Source organism: Vollenhovia emeryi, unplaced genomic scaffold (assembly GCF_000949405.1).
Source record: "Vollenhovia emeryi isolate VEMERY1.0 unplaced genomic scaffold, V.emery_V1.0 DF939151.1, whole genome shotgun sequence".
NCBI classification, from domain to species: Eukaryota; Metazoa; Arthropoda; class Insecta; order Hymenoptera; family Formicidae; genus Vollenhovia; species Vollenhovia emeryi.
In genome coordinates, this window is record NW_011967215.1 from 857,993 (window position 1) to 863,992 (window position 6,000).

General features: G+C 45.3%; 1 protein-coding gene across 3 annotated transcripts in view; it reads right to left on the reverse strand.

Moving 5' to 3' along the window:
* Positions 1-3,224, reverse strand: part of LOC105565511 (tyramine/octopamine receptor-like) — a 107,761-nt gene extending 104,537 nt beyond the window's left edge. For all 3 annotated transcript variants that reach the window (XM_012018768.1, XM_012018767.1, XM_012018769.1), the window contains exon 1: positions 1,593-3,224. The gene's annotated coding sequence lies outside the window, so the exon portion shown is untranslated. The remainder of the gene's footprint in view (positions 1-1,592) is intronic.
* Between the last annotated feature and the right edge of the window lie 2,776 nt (positions 3,225-6,000).

A 6,000-nucleotide genomic window follows, 5' to 3' on the forward strand; every position in this document is an offset into this window, starting at 1 on the left:
TATATAATTTGTACTTGTCGCGCTTCGTTATTTACTCACTTCGAATAAAAGCCAATTTACATGGAATAGCTTGGATGGAAACCGACCATTAACAACTGTCGGGATTAATTTTGCATTCGATGAACATTCCTACTGCAAATGTCCACGCCGCGAAAAATTACATTTTTCTAATTATAACGCTGAAAAGGCGCGTATATGTGTTATGCACGAATTTAATAAAAATAATGCAATATCCTTTCTGAGGTAAAAAGAGGACGAAAAAAAAGAGCACACCGGCAACCGAATACATTTGACTCCTCTCTTCGCAATCCACTTTGCCCTCGTGCAGAAAGGCTTATCAACCTGCGTGCATTCCCAGAGAGGACGGTAATGAAAATGCCTCCGGAATATTTCACGTGCCCCTTTAATACATCAAGGGACGGTGCGGAGGAGCGGAAAGTGAGAACGAGGGAAGAGAGAGAGAACGAAGGAAAAGCTGCTGTACAGCCGATGCCGGAACAGAAGGCGAGGTAAAAGGGCCGTAAAAGAATCCCTTTTCCATCTCTGCGTGTGTTACACCCTTTGCCCTGTGCAGTCTTCTCATTTATAGCCCTTAATTCGAGCGACACGAAGCTAGCTCCAGGGCATCTCTTTATCTCGCTCCACCTTTACCATCACAAAATTGCCCGCGCATTGTTATGGGCGCGCAAAAAAAATTTCGCATTGCGACAAGAATAAATAAACCGAACGTGACCATATACGCTCACAGCATTATTGCGTAACTGCCTGGTGTATCTTCGATTTTATATTCAGGCTTATTTCAATTCGAGCGGTATGCAGAAATTATTGTATTAAACATGGAAAACATTAAAAACACGAAAAACTTTAGAAACAAATAAATAACAATGGCTCGTATGGTGAAATCAAGTAATAAAAAAGGGCTCAGTGCCTAAACAAGGTTTGTAGTGTGTAATAAAATAATTTTAATTATAAATGTATATAAAATTATAAATGTGTATATAAATTATATATACATTTATAATTAAAATTATTTTAATGGACACTACAACCTTGTTCAGGCCCTGAGCTCTACACAAAATTATATAAATATATGCGTAACATTGAGCGAAAAAATTGCTGCTTACACACATCATACAAATATAATACTATACGTATTTCTTCCATACCAAAAATGCAATCGACGTAGTCGGAGGTCAATTGTAGAACTAAGATTCTTAGACAGCAATGCTAAGCGTTCTACCTATTCTTCCTCTGTGCAATCTTCGTATATATTCTTTATTCACGCAAACTCTTTTTAAGAGGCAATTGTTTCCGATAAGCTTTTGAGCTCCACGGCATGCAGGACGGAACGGACGATGCACCAACTTCACGCTTGTCTCAAGCGTTTCCCTCGCCGATAATAAATCCCCGTCTCTCTCGCATCGTATTTTAATTATCAGTGATCGAGGTCTCCTTAGCAATTCAAATCGCACACGTGACTACACCCTTGACACCGGCTCGGCTGCCGACATGGAGGACCTTGGGCCAACGAAACTGGCGTGCCAGCACGCGACAGCGACGCGCGTCCGCGCCGCTAATGATCCGCGACTTACCGTCCATCCCGGCAGCAACGTCGCTCGACGATCGACGATTATCCGCGACGGGACATTCCCAGATCACGGCGAGTCTTCCGCGCGATCGATCCATGGAGTCGTGACGTCGCGAGAGCACGGCCTATGTGATCCTGCATCCGCGTTGTCGTGAACCGGCAGATCGGAGTCTCGTTCCGTTGACACTCCTCGACGCGCCGAGGGGTGCACCGTCACTTTCGACGTGGCCACGGGAGGACGATGTGTCACGCACAGACGTCGACATGATGTTACGCGTACATGGCGAAGCGCTCCTGGTATCGCGTGTCTGCCGTTAAAATCGAACCGGCAAGAGAGAGAGAAAGAGACAGAGAAAGAGAGAGAGAGGGGGGGGGACGAAGAGAAAGCGAAAGAGGGGTACGACCACGAGGGAAAAGCCTTCGAGCTCCTCAGTCTACTATCGTTTCGATTACGCGCGGCGCGCGATTACGGCGATGCACACGGGAAGCCGTCTTAAGCCGCGCCATTCAGTGCCGACGGATCGCCTGAAATATTTTGCGACAGCGGATCGAAAACCCCCGTCGACGTCGTATCCGATCCACCGGCGTTTACGAAGGCTTATTAAATTCTCTATGGAAATAACACTTGCGCCCCTTTTCCGGCCGCTCGGATCGCGTCCCTCAATCTTCCCCGCAAACTTGCACTCTTCTCTGAACTTCTCTCATCGGTTGTCCGCACCCCGCCAACTCTCTTCCCTGCGGCTTAGCCCCCTTTCAGCCTTCGCTCCTCGCGATTGATTCACTGTCACTGTTTGAGTCTCCAGTTGGATCAGCAGCCATTAGCAGGCACGGCGGAATTGCTATTCGCAACGACGGCAATCACGTTAATCCGATCCGCCGGCACTTCCAGCTAATTTCGCCGCGTCGCTGCCCCGTCGATCGACGTTGAATTTCCTCGCCAGAAATTTGGTCCTGCAACAGCTAAAACGGAGCCGCGCCGACGAAACGCGTACACGCCTCACGCGCTGGTCCATAAGGGTCGTCACTGATCGGCGGAAATGAGCGATTATCCCCGATCGATCACCGTTTACTGGATACTCCCTCGTGTGCGCGTTTGATCTCGAAGCCAGTCGATTTTCCGGCCGAGTCTCGCCCCTAAACCCTTCGTGCCCCTGCAAGTCGTCTCGTCCGCTTCACGATCTCGTGGCCGACATAGCAGGCACGTCGCACGACGAGATTCTTGTCTGAACTAGGGTATTTAGGAAACGCGATATCTCCCGATTGCTCCTAATCGATTCACGGCGACAGCTGCAATCCGATCCGGCGGTTCCGCGCGCGAGTACCGTCGACCTCCACAACCTGCGAAGGTACCTGTGGATTCCGGCGAGGGACGATCGACGATCGAGTAATTGGGACGCGCGAGAGATCGCCGAGTGTCCGTCGGCGTTTCAGGACGATGCCGAGTTACGACGTGGACCGGGATCGATTGACGAGGATTGCCATCACACCACCGTCATCATCGTCGTCGTTTATCTCGATATCGGCCAGGCGGCACTCTCGAGCCACGTCGTGTGGAGCGTACGGCGAGCGACTGGCTGTCTGCTCGAGTTTCCACACCGCCTCGAATCCCGAATGCTCGCGCGCGCTCGAGAGGGGTTGGAAGTGAGTGAGAGAGGGCGTGAGAAAGCGAGAGAGAAGGAGAGAGAATACGCGAGAGGGGAACTCCACCCTCTCCCCTCCTGGCAAAACCCTCTCGCGCGCACGCTGCCTGCGACCAACCCCTAATTCTCAGCCCTCCTCCACCAGCCACCTTCTATTCCTCCTCTGTGTCGCGTTGGCCGTTCCCGTCCTCTCCGTCTGCTTTTCTTTCTTTTTCTTCTTTTCTCTTTCCTTCTCTCTCTCTCTCTCTCTCCCTCCCTCTCTGTCTCTTTCCCCGCAGCGCTTCTTTCGCAACCCTTTCTTGTTCATCTCGAGGCTTTCGAGTCTCTCCAAATTCGTTGGCGCAGGTCCTGCCAGATATGACGACACGGGACTTTGATTACCAGCGGCGCGTCTGTCCCGTGCTATCTGTTACTACTAGCGCGGAGGGAGTCGCGCGTTATGGGACAAGTGTCGGTCGCTCCAACGAGTTCGAGTGTGTTTCCCAACTGGCTTTTCTTCCCTTGAGAATCAACTTAGCAAATTTCAAACAACATCGCGCAAATGTCAATCTTGGATACTTGGAAAAATCTGATTAATTTAACTAGTAAAATTAAATAACTGATATATTAGACTAGGATTCTACTAAATACTAATATAAAACAGCGACATTAATCTTAAATTAATATCATGTTCTTAATTTAAAAACTAAAAAGGGAGAGAGAGAGAGAGAGAGAGAGAGAGAGAGAGAGAGAGAGAGAGAGAGAGAGAGAGAGAGAGAGAGAGAGAGGGATAATTCAAGCAAGCACGACAAAACTATACGTGGCAACTATAGATACTATAATTGTAAGATCGAATGTATGAAATATATTAGCACACATTAGCTGGAACTTTTTGATGCTTTGTTATTGCGACGCGTAAATTAACTGCAGCAATTTTATTCTAATTATTAAGACAGCGGTATGACTTATAGTAAAACTTGTAGTATGAAAATTTTGTATTGTTGCATTGCGTGCACCTATTAAATTTATTTGTTATTAATCGGAAATGCCCTTATTGAGCAAATTACATTTATAGTAAAAGTGCCGTGTGATAGCTTTAGCTACGGCAAAAATCAATAATCTATAGTCATATCCCCTTGATTCGCGATCGCTTGACCTATATAATTTTTTAGCCGTATAATTTTCATAATGGATGAAGTATTAACATCGATATGCTTGTTTCGAACACATCAAATTAACATTATAATCAGTCTTCGTCAGAATTACGTCAATTACAGTTAATAAACTAGAATAACGAAGACAGAATATCTCTATAAACTATTTTGGACTGATAGCGATACAAAGATTCCAAAATTAGAAGAAAATATGTCACTGGGTGTGACAAAGAGCATTTGCATAACATTTTCATTCTGGTAACTTAATAATTATTGGAAAAATGTTACGATCTACATACGTTCCGCGATTAACGACACCTGTTTCGTGCCTTTTGATAAAAGATTATTTTCCCTTTAGCGAGGGGAGAGGAATTAGCATTCACTCATTGTTACGAAATATCAGAGCTGATATCGACTGCTATCATGTATAGATAGACATCGTGATATCGCGATTTGCGGATAAGTACCGCATGAATGAAATTAAGTTCGGAATTCTATTTTGGGTTTCAAATGACGTAGGTTCATAAACCACCTCGTAAAGACCTGGGATCTCCCGCAGGATAACATACGAGAGTTGGCGCGCATAAACGGTGGGAAAAGCAAAGAAATTTATAGTTTTCAATTTTCCGTCTGTCCGGATTCGCGCGCGATGCTCTGCAGCCGTATGCAAGGCACTCTCTCATTTAGCCCGTCCAATATGACACGTTTTCTCTCTTCCTAGAAGATGAAATACATCCCTTCTTTTACACACACCCACCACGAGACTTCTCATCATCAGTTATCGATAATCCACGGTAGTAACGAAGTACGACACACGGTTATGCGGCCTCGCCGTGATGTAGCGACACAAATGTATCCACCAATCTGAAATAATTCTAGGAATCTTCTTTTGATTGTAGTATAAAAGTGGCATTTGTTCGCGCGGAAACGTTAGACGTCACGAAAATTAGTGAGACCTGCATATTGCCGCTTCATTCTTGTAATTTCCGTACAATTTATAATATTGTTACTTTTGCTAATCCGTTGTTGGCGCTCGCATTTGTGCGCTACATCCCAGAACCTGTAGACATATATCGGTCCATCATTTTCGCAGCAGCGGCAGACACGTCTCATTCCGTATTTATCTCAAAGGAAAAGCTGTTTACTTATTCCTTTGTTCGGCAATCTCGACTACAAGGTAGTCACGATGGAAATTGCCTAAATCGGAGATAAGTAATATGAGAAATTCTCAAAGAACAGGTCTCCTTTACAGTCTTCTAATATTTTAGAAAAAGTTTTGCAGGCCTTGTTAAATGATAAAAATTCAGTCTCGCAACGTCTCCCTCGGGTCGTTCGACACACGCACGTTTCTCTGAAGTCGATTTTAAGTGTGCAAGCAAAAAGTCGATTGATTCTCGACAAACGCGGTAACTTTGTGTATACATATAATCGGTTCGTATTTTCGATTTGTATAACGTGTACCGATTGAACAGTTTCAAAGATAAATCGTCATTTTATGATATCGGGTTGATGGATGAAAGACTAGAAATCGGACTGATGAGCCGTAATTCTACAAATTGATGTAAATGATATTTACCATTAGAGTTGACATCGATACAATTTGTTCGATTCTACTATTCGGAGTCCCTCAAACTCTCTG